This window comes from Vicugna pacos, chromosome 19 (assembly GCF_048564905.1).
Source record: "Vicugna pacos chromosome 19, VicPac4, whole genome shotgun sequence".
Taxonomy (NCBI): domain Eukaryota; kingdom Metazoa; phylum Chordata; class Mammalia; order Artiodactyla; family Camelidae; genus Vicugna; species Vicugna pacos.
In genome coordinates this window covers 37634146-37645336 of record NC_133005.1, presented here as the reverse complement: position 1 = coordinate 37645336, position 11191 = coordinate 37634146, and positions in this window count along the sequence as shown.

Sequence of the window (11191 nt, the reverse complement as noted above, 5' to 3'; positions counted from 1 at the left end):
AGTGACACCAGGGGACCAAAGCTGTCGCAAGGTCGACAGAGAGGCCCTCAGTCTCTGTGCTTTCCCTGGGACACTGTGCTGAGGGGGTCCACCACACACACCTTTCTTCCCACTGTCCTTGAACATTTATTTTGTGTTGGAGTAAATATCTAAGTGGCTGGACCTTGAATAAGAAAAAATTATATCCTGTCCACTTTTTAAAAAAAATTGTAATTGCGGTTTTAAAAAGCCACATACCATAAAATTTACCATCTGAGCTGTTTTTATGTACACAGTTTATTCACATTAAGTATATTCACATTGTTGTGCAACAGATCTTCAGAGCTTTTGCATCTTGCAAAACTGAAAGTCTGTACCCAGTGAAGAACAGCTCCCCAGTTGTGCCCCAGCCCACCCCCAGCCCTGATAACCAGCATTCAACCTTCTGTTCCTATGAGTTTAACTACCCCAGTTACCTTGTATAAACCTGAAAGTCACAGTGGGATCCAGAGCAAGTCAGGTAGCCTCTGGCTCAGTTTCCTCATCTGTAAAGCAGGGATACTAAGGGGACTTACCTTGTAGATTGTGTGAATTAAATGAAGCCACGTTTATAAGCACAGGAAGTGACTGATAAAGGATTGCTACTGTTGTAATGGCTGAGATGCATTTATTTTCATGTATGTTAGGGAAAAGATTAAACCAGTACAGCAAACCTATGACTTCATGGATATAATTGCTTTGACTTCATGGATATAATTGCTTAAATGAGACTAAAGTATGTTTTTAATTTTTACAAAGTTGATTTAAAGAATGTTCCTTTTTTTTAAAAGTACAAGTGTACATAATGATAAAAGATTTTTCCAAGGCAATCTAGCGCCCTCTCCTGGTACTGGAACAGCAGCATCGGGCAGATCCTCTGTGAAACAGAAAATCAGAAAGGCGGAGAATGTCAGCTTTCTTCAGAGACTGTTGTTCAATGGTAACGAAGGGTTCAGTGTGGCCCAGGCTGGAGGTGACCCGGGCTCAGTCAGCCACCCTGCATCCACTCCAGGTTCTGTCTCTGGTTGCCCAGTATGGCACTGCCCTAGACTGCCTGATTTTCTCCTGGGAATGTCTGCAGGCTCAAGGCAGCTCAGGGAAAGTCAACCAGAGGGCCTTCCCACTCCAGCAGTGCTCTGAGCCCCATCAGCCAAGACTCATCAGAAGGAAGGACTCACCTTTCCTGCCTTTGTGCTCTTTATACATCATGGCATTTAGTACTTGGTAGGTCCACAGAATACGACCCAAATTTTTCACTGTGCCCTCCCAGTGCCCACATCCTCCACCCCTGAACTTATCCTGTCTCCCCCTCCCCCTCCCCCACCCCCACCTCCAGCCACCCCGGCCTCTGTCCTCAAATGCGCAGAGCTGTTTCTTGCCCTAGAGGCTTTGTCCCTGCTGGTTCCCCCCCACCAAGATTTTCACCTGGCTTGTTCCTCACCATTAGGTCTCTGCCTGATGGCAGCTCCCAGCTGTCCTGCTGACTGACCCTGGTCCCCAACACGGCTGGCCCTCCAGCTCTCTCTGCCCCCATCCTGTTTCATTTCCTTCACGACATTCTCAACAGAGCAAGTCTTGTCCTCTTTTCCTTTCTCATTTGTCATTTATTTCTCTCACCAACTGTGAGCTCCTAGAAAACAGGTACCTGTCTGTCTGTCTCACTCAACATCTCCAGCCCCTATTCAGTGTTCAGTAAATTGAATGAATGAACAGTATCCTCACTTTACATACAAGGACACTCAGAGAAGAGGAGGGACTTGTCAGACCACTAGAAGTGTCCCTGGAGGTCATGCTTTTGACCTATGCCACACTACCCAGGTCCAGCCTGGCTCCACCCCAGTCAGGTCAGGCATCCCCAGTGAAAATGCTTTTCCCTTTTGGTGAGGGTCAGGGGTCATTCTGACTCTAGTGACATCACATGGGGGAGATTTAGTCATCAAGCTGGCTCAGGGACCAGCTCCGTGGAGCAATCCTTCAGCCCATGACTCACCCCCACTGACATTTTCAAAGAATGTGTAGACACAGAATCAGTGGAACTTTTAATTCACAGGGAAGAGTAATCGGTTTACTCATTCCCTCGGCCACCAAATTGACAATTGAACTGCCTCTGAGAGCTGTGGACAAAGGGGCACCCTCATGCATCCTCAAAACAGACACAGCATGCAGATTTCTTTTTTAACAGTCACCAAGAATTTCAAACCCTCATTCATAAGATGGTTACCAGAGTGATTCAATCAATCATTTGACCAAATATTTATTGAGCACTACCATGTTACAGGCACTGGGTTACGGCAGGGAACAAAACAGTCGCAAGTCCCTGCCCTTGTAGAGCTGATGTTCAAATGACGAAGACAGACAGTAAGCAACTAAACAAGGAAACATATAGTCTGTCAAAGGATGACATGCCATGGAGAAGAACAAAGCATGGACGTCCAAGAGGAGAAGCGATTTAAAACTGCATTTAAATTTTTGAATTATTCAGTTTAATTAAGGAAATTAAGGCCTCCCTGAGAAAGTGACATTTGGGCAAAGCAGAAGCAAAGGCCCTGAGGCACAGGCCCAGTGTGTTGGTGGCACAGCCATGAGGTGGTGTGGCTGAGGCAGAGTGAGCAGGAGAGAGCATGGGAGACCAGACCATAGAGGTGACAGGGCAGATGGCATCCCCTGGGCAATGTGGCTTTTACTCTGAGTGAGATGGGAGCCAGGGGAGGCATGTGAGCACAGGTGTCGCAGGACACCGCCCAGGTGTTAACAGATTCTCTTTGGATGCTTTGGGAAAACGGATTAAGGAAGGCAAGGTGGGAAAAGAGACCAGGGATAAGCTGGTTTAGGCTAGAAGTGATGGTGCTTGGACCAAGGGAGGGAGTGAGAAACGGGCAGATCCTGGGTGTGTTTTGCAGGTAGAGACAACAGGGTTTGACGGCAAGTGGGATGTGAGAATAAGAGAAAGAGAGGAGGGCAGCATGATTACAAGCACCTGGATGGATGGTGCCACGTTCAGAGCTAGCGATTCTGCTGTAGGAAGAGGGCGCTTGGGAAGGCAGGTTTAGGAGAAGATTGGTGTAGTTAAACCAAATTCATCTGGGCTCGTATAGATCAAGATGACCCCAAAACAATAGCTCGCAAAAACCCGAACACCAGTCCAGCGCCAGGCAAATGGCTCAGTTCGAGCAATTTACAAGCAGCAGAGAAAACTGTTGATTGGAGGTTGAGACGCTCCCTCTGAAAGATAAGATGAAACCGGCTGCTGGAGAAGAGAGAAGGATGATTGCCAAGAACAAAAGCCTCCTGCTGGAGGAACATGGTGCACCTGAGCCCCCTGCCCCCGCCCTCGCACAGAACTCAGGACCCGGACTCAAGGCCATCTTGGTTCATCAGCTCCTGCTTCTGATACAGTTCCACCTCAAAACCACAAAGGAGGCACTTTCTAGTCTGCAGCTTCTAATGAACGCCCAGCTCCCTTGGGAAAGATCTCAACACAGAAGGAGGTGGCGACAAAAAAGGGCCAAGTCCCTTCAACAGCCCAAAGCATCTCAAAACCTGACAGGCTGTTCTCAGTAGAAACTGTCCTAATGGCAGCTGCCCTGATGGTGCGTCTCTCACTTTGCCTGATGCTCTCGAGCCTCCGAGGTGACTGACAGTCCTGTTACCGCCCGAAGACAAACACCTTACGTGGCTCAGATCACCCCCTGCTCCTGGTGACAGCAGGCACAGTTTCTGGGTGGTTTTAAATAAAACAAGAGGGCCTGGGTTCCAGGGGAAGTGAGAGCTGTCAGCCTGTCCCCACGGCAATCGGGTGATTCGGAATGAATGGCAGCAGCAGATGTGGCCCGAGGACCCGGTGACCTGGGGCCGAGAAGACTGGACAAGATGTAGACACTTTGTCTGGGATCCCAGGATGGGACTAACCAGAAGGCCCGAGGGTGCAGTCAATGCCACTGACAAAGAAAGAGGGTCCCTCTGGGAGAACAAGGATTAAAAAAAATTGACAAGGTAAGCAGAGTCCTAATTTGCAGTGGGAACGGCTGGAGTTGTATTTCTGCAGTGGGTCTTTTGTTTCTGCCTGCCCAGCACCTGTCTTCACTCTGGGCACAGAAACTGGACATTTATTTGGAGAACTGTATTAATCACATCTTTTTTATTATGTATTTTTGATGCTTTGACACTTGGGGGCCTTGCAGACCCTGGAGGGACAGCCCCTCCCAGAGTTAGTCAATTCCTAGAGGCGTAAACAATGCGCCCTGGAGATGGCTTTTCATATGCAAACCAACCAATTCAGAGCCACACTCCACCATCTCTGCTACTGGCTCTCCCACCTCAGGCCATCATCCACCTGCCCTTGTCACTCCAGGGCCAGGGACCAAGCAACCAGGGGCACCCCTCATGCCCCAGCGCCCACAGAAATTATCCAGGTTAGCCAGTCCTAAGGCTGCTTGCCCTGCGTTGTTCCTTCTCGTGGAGACCATAATGAAGGCGCTTGTCCACGCTTCCCCCACCCCCTGACCTTGACCAACCCCAGTGCTTCCCCACATGGTTCCCCTGCGGCACACCCCCTCCTGTTGGAATCTGTGGGTATAAAACCATCTTTTCAATGGCAGTCATCTCCTGGTTTGTTGGCCTCGCCATTCCTGGACAACAATAAAACCTGCATTTTAAAACAAAACCCACCTGTCCCCTACTTGCAATCCATGGAGCTGGATGAAATTTACCCTAGCCCTAGCCCAATTCCAGGGGTGGGTGTGTGACCCAGACCTGGCCCATCAGGGTATCCCATCCCTGCTGGCCATAGTTAAATGTCCGATAAGAGTCAGTCCTGAGATTTTAGTTAGAACGGTTGGGAAAGAGTGGTTCAGAGGATGATGTCTCATCTCTGCTTTGCTCTTTCGGCTCAATTCTCAAGCAGGCTTTCCCCAGGGGGCAGCCCAATAACCCACTTGACTGAACAGCAACGCTAGTCAGCACGGTGATGTTTTCTCCAGCTACGCTGAGATGCACAGGTGTAGGAGTAGGCCAGTAGGCTGGATTTAATGAGGGCTGGGATTTGGCCAGTAGAGTATAGAGCAAGAGGGGTAAGGGTGTGGAGTGATGATAGCAATGGACAGTAGGCTCTAAAATGGGTTACAGGGAAGTGGACATATAGAGGGGAGTGAGGGAGTGCAGTGAGAAGGCTGTAGGACCATGGATTTGTAGAGCCTGGTGGGTCAAAGCATGGTTAGAATTGAGGAAGGAGTTGAAAGGCTAGGTACAGGATGCACCCAGTCCTGGGGACCCTGATGCTTATATAATAATATCCTATTATATAATTATATAATATGTATTTTTATATATTGTATAATATATAATATAATATGATATAATAATATAGTATTGTATATAATATATATAATTATAAATACTATATATATATATATATATAATTATTATCCTGAGTAGGAGGGAAAGGACCTCAAATAAGGGTCCTACATTTTACAACTTGGCAAAAAAAAAAAAAAAAGGAACATCTCAAAGGCTCCTCTCAGAGGAAGGAGACATAGGCACGAGTGGATTTTCCCTCTAAATACGAAAAATGGCTAGCGCCAAAAGTAACCTTTTGGTGAGGTATTTCTCCCTATTAAAGGACCAGCCAATTACAGCCCCCCCATCCGTTTTTGTAAATAAAGTGTTATGGCAACACAGTCACGCCCTTTGGTGAACTGTGTATGGTCCGCAGCTGCTTTCACGCTACAGTGGCCGAGTTGAGTAGTCGCAAGGGAGACAGATAGTTCTCACAAAGCTGGAAAAATTTACTTTCTGGCCCTTTACAGACAAGCTTTCTGTTCCGACTGGGCTTATGTTCCCTGGCTGTGACATGTGGCCATCCCACACGACTACCTTGCGTCCCGGTGAAGCTGGTACCAGTGTTACGCTCTGCTGTCTTTGCAACAATGATGCGGGCCAGGATTATACCAGGACGTGGCTGTGGGAGTATGATTTTGCTTTGGGGGGACTCAGGGCTGGAAGTGGCTTCCTTAGAAGATGTGGTGGACAAGGGCTGGTGCTGCCATCCCTTCGTTTCATCTGCCCTCTTTAGTCCTTTAAACAGGGTCCCGGGAGACAAATCCAGCCTCTGAGGTCCTGAAGGAACTGCCCCTGTTCAGATGGAAACAGCCCAGACTACGGCTGCAGAGGGACCCCCTCTACTCCACCTGGTATCATCACAAGACCCCTCCCAGCTGAGTCTGAGCGGAATAAGAACCTAGGGCAGATGAATCTGAACCCTAAAGGCTTTGGTCTTACAACTCATTAAGGGCAAGTGCCTTTGAGCTCAGCTTGAATTCTTTTCGACTTCACTTTTACTTGCTCTTTCAGTTACAAGGACTCTGTGGACATGAATTTGTCCCAGAGAATCAGAGAAAGACTTTATATTCAAATATGAGGGAATGCACTGTTGGCTTTTATTCTGGGAGTGTATGTAATCTTATTACTGAACCTCTGATAAGCCATGTTGGATCTCAAAGCTGGATGTAATTTGAGATGGGAAGAGAAATAGTTCGTTCCCAGTGGGGAGTACCGAGCCACTTTGTGTCGCCTTAAAGAACGCGGTTTTCCCAGCGCACTGCTGAGCCACTCATTCCAGGAGGAGCCACCAGAAGCACGGGCTGATCCTGGGTTCCAGAAGGCAGGCCCAGGACTGATCTGAAAGACTGTTATCCCCTCCTGGGGACAGCTACTCCCGGTTGTCCACCGGCTTAATAGTTACGCTTCAGGGTCGAAAGAACCAAAAGTGGGAAGAGGACACCTATTTCCCACACCTGCTGTTTCCTTGGGTCAGCGGTCTTCAACCTAGGCTGTCAGTGGGAATCACGTGGGAGCACAGGGCTGCCAGATGCAGCAAATAAAAATACAAGATGCCCCCAGGTAACTCTGCATTTCAGATAAACAACAAATACTCTTGTAATGGAAGTAAGCCCCGTGCAATCTTTGGAACATACTTGAACTAAAAAAATCTATTTGTTATGAGTCTGAAATACAAAATTACTTGGACATCCTGTAGTTTAATCTGATGACCCTGGGAGAGTGAGCTTTAAAAAATTAGCAATGCTTGTCCCCATCAATAGTGGCTTCTCTTAAGCCTCACGCACCCTCTCCTCTCACGGGGAGGATGACTGATTCATGCAGCTGGTGAACTGGGGAGAAGGAACAGGGCATATGTCCCTTGGCCCCTTCCCGTCTCTTTTTGAGATTGGTTGTGGGGGGCGTACTCTAGTGAGCAGTAGAGCATCTTTGCCCCTCGGGGTGGGCCTTCGGGCTGGGGCAGTAAGCGCAAGGTGGGGGTGGAGTGGGGTTGGGGACAAGGATGGCACATTTAGCAAGGTTGGCGGAACCTAAGTACAGTCCCTAAGTAGCTTTGTTAGTTATAAACGTAGAATTTTCACCTTCTTTTCCCTAAATCACATGTCTCTATCTCATTTGGTTGTTTTGGGTTTGTTTTTTTTTTAATTGAAGTATAGTCAGTTTACAATGTTCTCACTTGGTTTTGAATCTCCTTAGGGAAGAAAAGGATGTTAAGAATTGACCCCCCCCCACTCCCCGCTAAGACCCCAACATCTGCCATCTCCTTTTCTCCTCCAGGGCTTGGCTAATTCATATGCAGTATTCATGTTTTAGCTCAAAGGGCCTTTCCTCCAAGATGCTTTCCCCAGACCAAGGCAGATCCCCTGGCTGTTATGTTTACATAAACCCCTCTGCATTTTTTTTCTTTCTGGCCAGTATCAAAGTTGTCATTGACTGAAGCAGGATTTCTCAACCTGGACACAACTGAAATTTGGGGTCTGATAAATCTTTGCTGTGAGTCTTTCCCGCGCATCATAGGATGTCTAACAGCATCCTCGACCTGTACCCACTAGATACCACCCACCCACTCCCCTGCTCATCCCCAGATGTGACAATCAAAATGTGTCCAGACGTTGCCAAATCTCCCACACATGGTTTAACGTTCTGCTGCCTCCGTCATGAAATTCTTCACAGTGTTTGAACCAGGAGCCCTGCAGACGATGCGGCTGGCTCTGGTTGTGCGCCTTGGTTTTTTAGTGCGTCTCTCCCACGACAACATGGGCTTTGGGAGCAAAGCGTGGGTGTACCTCGTTCACGGCGGCACCCCCAGTGCTGGCACAGAGGGTGATCAAAAAGTATTTGAGGAAGACAAGGAGCAAGGAGGGAGCTGGATGGAGGGCCTGCGGCTCCCTGGGGGCTGAGGAATAGAAGGAACTATAACCTCAGCTGACCTGTGTAAGCGCTGGATACAATAGCCTGCCTTCCCGAGGCTGCCGGCACATTCTTCCAAACTCCTCAAGTGTGTCAAGCAGCAAGTGTGCCCTGTGTGGTCTGTGGGCCTTTCTCTGGGCCCTCCATATGCCGTGTCAGCTGGACGGAGCAGTGAGCCCAGATGTAAGAAGGTGAGGGCCGGGGTGAGGGCCTTCACACTGCGTTTCTGAGCCCCACCCATTCATGGCAGGCCTTCATTTTGCATTAATTCGGGCCAGTTTAGCTTGTGCTCCCATCCGAAAAGCTGAGTCGACCTGGCTGCCAATCTTATCGCCATATGAGCTGAGGGCAACAGGCCCTAGTGAAGCGAGTACAGCCAGCACTAGAAAAAGGCTAAGTCTGCTTACAATGGGGGCCCAATTTCAAAGTCAATAGCGAAGGGGGAAATTTCAGACTGCATAGCTTCGGGCTTTACCTTGAAAAACGGAAGTAAAATTTATAAACCTAAGTCTATATTCACAGCAACTTTTTTCATAATGGCCCCAATAGCCCAGATGAATGGAACCCTGCAGTGCAGTCCACACCATGGACAACACTCAGCAATACAAAGGAACGGACTGTTGACACACACAGGCAACAACTGGGATGGACCTTGTGCTGGTTTCCCAGGACGGCCGTAACCAATTACCATGAGTTTAGTGGCTTAAAAAAGCAGAAATGTATTCTCATGGTTCTGGAGGCCAGAAATCTGCTACAAGACGTTGGAAGGCTTGGATCCTTCTGGAAGCTCTGAGGGAGAATCCTCCCATGCCTCTCTGGTGGAAGTCCTTGGCCAGCAGTTCTTGGCTTGCGGCTGCACCCCTCCAGTCTCTGCCTGTCTTCAAGTAGACGTCCCCTCTGTGGCTCTCTGCACTCCAAGTCTCCATCTCTTTTCTAAGAACTCCTGTCCTAGGATTGAGGGTCCACCCCATGTCCGGGATAACCTCATCCCAAGATCCTTAAATTGATTCCATCTGCAAAGACCCTATTTCCATACAAGGCCCCATTCACAGGTTCTGAGGATCAGGACTTAGATTTACCTTTTGGGGAAACACTGTTCAATCCACTACAGAGCTCAAGGGAATTATTTTGACTAAAAAGGAGCCAACTGCTAAAGGTTATATACTGTATAATTCCATTTACATAACATTCTTAAAATAATAAAATTATTAGTGGTTGCCGGGATTAGAGATGGGGAGAGGTGGAGGTGGTAATGAAAGCATGGCTGGAAGGAGCCTTGTAGTGATGGAATAGCTCTGTATCTTGACTGTGGTTCTCTGACTCTACACTTGATGAAACTGCATAGAGCTACACACACACACACACAAATGCACGTGTAACTGGTGAAATGTGAATAAACCGTAGATTGCATTGATGTGATTTCCCTAGTTTTGATATTGTGGCTTTAGTAACGCAAGATAGAAACTTGGGAAACTGGGGGAGGGTATGTGGAGTTCCTGTACGTTATGTTTTTGCGACTTCCTGTGCATCTACAACCACTCCAAAATAAATTTTTAAATTATGTTATTTAATGGAAGTTAGGTTATTGCAAACCATGACCTCATTCTTAGAACAAGGAACAGATCAAGAATTCAAGAATAGATTTTTTTTTTTGGCTAAATTTTCAACAAAAGATTCCCTAGCCCAAGAAACATTCATTTCACTTTCTTGCCCAAATAGAAGGATGATCATTTCTGGAAATATAATTTCTGGAGTATAATTTCTGGACACTTCTGGAAACCACATGAAGGCTCATCGACTTTTCTAAAGAACTCTCTTAATTGTTTTCACATTGTTCTCCTAAAGAAGTGCTTCTGGACACATCATCCAGGGGGATCTTCTCGTTGTTCTCTTTGTCTGCCAAATCCTCATGTAGTACCTTTCGGCGTTTCAAGTGGTTTTCCAGCATCGTTTTTGTTAGCCACGTGAAACCCCGCATCTCCTATGAGAGTTGCCGATCTGCCTCTCTGGGTGGCTGTCATTGGTTGGTCTTTAGCTGACTGTCAGATGTCTCCAGCATCCAGCCTAGAGCAGCAGTGGGCAGGAAGGGGCATTTATTTCTGCCTGGCCATTTCGCTTCTGGGAAAGTTAGTGTTAGGACAGCTCCTGCCTTCCTAAGCAAACTTGTGGCTGGGGGGCCCAGACTCGGCGGGGGAGGAGCCCCAGCGGAAGTGTCTTCTGTGTGCTAAGGGCCACGAGAATGAAGTTCCAGAGGAGAAAACGTTTCAGCATCTGGCACGTACAAGGAACTGCAGCATTTGTGGAGTGCACAAAATATAGTGCAGTCCAAACGGATAAAATCCCACTTGCACAAAGACAAATACATGCTTTATATTTTTTACGTCTCCTTTTTTAAAAACAAAAACAAGAAATGAAATCCCAAACATCCCTGGCAGTCTTTCTCCCTATGTTTGAGCTGCCAGAGGTGTTTGTTTAAACGCTCCCTGGGGACTTGCTGAGTGTCATGTCCTAGGGAGAGTTTGGGGCGGGGGGAGTGCAAGAATCTGAGTGCAAGTCAATGGTTTGGGAGGTGACCCTAGGAATCTCTGGTAAAGGATTGAAGGAATGAGACAGGGAAGGGGAAAGGAGATATTATGGGCAGGTTGCCACTGTGGGCAGCCGGAGCTTGAACCCGCTGGGGTCTTCCCTTTGGGAGACTAAACACACCTCAGAGTTGTCTCACGCCAGGGGCTAGAAGATGGGGGAATGTATCCATCCAATGATGGCTGGGAGCTGCTCTCCCAGCATTAACTTGCTGCATCCCTGTTCAGCTCTGCACACAAGCACAACTCAAGGACCACGGTTTTCCATCACCCCTAGAATAAGAACCAGACTCTTTGCCACAGCCCACCATGTCTTGAACGATCTGACCCCTGCCTACCTCTCTCTT